The sequence below is a fragment of the Octopus bimaculoides genome, chromosome 30 (genome assembly GCF_001194135.2).
Source record: "Octopus bimaculoides isolate UCB-OBI-ISO-001 chromosome 30, ASM119413v2, whole genome shotgun sequence".
NCBI classification, from domain to species: domain Eukaryota; kingdom Metazoa; phylum Mollusca; class Cephalopoda; order Octopoda; family Octopodidae; genus Octopus; species Octopus bimaculoides.
The window spans coordinates 4,383,986-4,385,237 of NC_069010.1; the positions used below are offsets into that span (position 1 = coordinate 4,383,986).

Genomic DNA, 1,252 nt, shown 5'->3' on the forward strand with positions numbered 1-1,252 from the left:
ATGATCTGATACCTATTCTCTCCCTCAACATGGCTAGATGTGAACTGAGATTAATGTAGAATATAGTGTTTTATCAGAGACACATTGTGATGTGAGATAAATCTCCTCCTGGATAAGGCCCCAGTCTATCACATGTTAACACTCCCCCAGATGATCTGGTACCTATTCTCTCCCTCATCACAGGTAAACGCTCAGCAGAAGAGGGATGCAGAGGACGAGCTTGTATGCAAGATAAATAATGATTTTACTTAGCTTTACATGTCTTCTCAAGCATAGCAAAGCGCCAGGAATCTCAGTCCCCCTGTCATCCTGTCTGTGAGGCCCCAATGTCTGAAGATCCTTTCTCACCACTAAATCCTACATCTTCCTCGGTCTACCCTACATATTCATTCAGCATGTAAATTGGCCGTATCTCACCTAAATATTCTAAATATTCTTACATTGTAAGGCAAGATGTCCCCTCCCCCGCCTCCTCCCACTTTCACATTTGACGTGGTGTCACCGCTGCCCCCTCACACATGATTTTGATGTATGCCCCCCTTCACACCTGAATTGATGTCTCCTCTCTCACACATGATTTGATGTGTCCCCCTCCCTTCACACCCAACATGATGTCACCCCTGCTTTTTACATTTGACATGATGCCCCACCCACGCTTCATATCTGACGCGTCACCCCCTACCCCCATTCACACCTGATATGATGTATTCCCCATTCACACTCGACATGATGTCACCCCTGCTTCACATCTGACATACCACCCCTACCTCCTTTACACCTTTGTTGGCACTCTGTCGCTTCCGACGTCGAGGGTTTCCAGTTGATCCGATCAACGGAACAGCCTGCTGCTCGTGAAATTAACGTGCAAGTGGCTGAGCACTCCACAGACACGTGTACCCTTAACGTCGTTCTCAGGGAGATTCAGCGTGACACAGTGTGACAAGGCTGACCCTTTGAATTACAGGCTCAACAGAAAACAGGAAGTAAGAGTGAGAGAAAGTTGTGGTGGAAGAGTACAGCAGGGATTGCCACCGTCCCCTGCCGGAGCCTTGTGGGGCTTTAGGTGTTTTCGCTCGATAAACACTCACAATGCCCGGTCTGGGAATCGAGACCACGATCCTACGACCCAGAGTCTGCTGCCCTAACCACTGGGCCATTGCGCCTTCACACCTAACAAATCTATAAAAAAAAACTGTTTGTTTGTTTGTTTGTGTTTATTTAATTTGTTGCATTCTCCTTTGCAGTCGATGCC

At 47.4% G+C, this 1,252-nt stretch overlaps 1 protein-coding gene across 1 annotated transcript in view; it reads left to right on the forward strand.

Moving 5' to 3' along the window:
- Window positions 1-1,252, forward strand: part of LOC106878284 (uncharacterized) — a 21,436-nt gene that overhangs the window by 17,389 nt on the left and 2,795 nt on the right. The window lies entirely within an intron of this gene.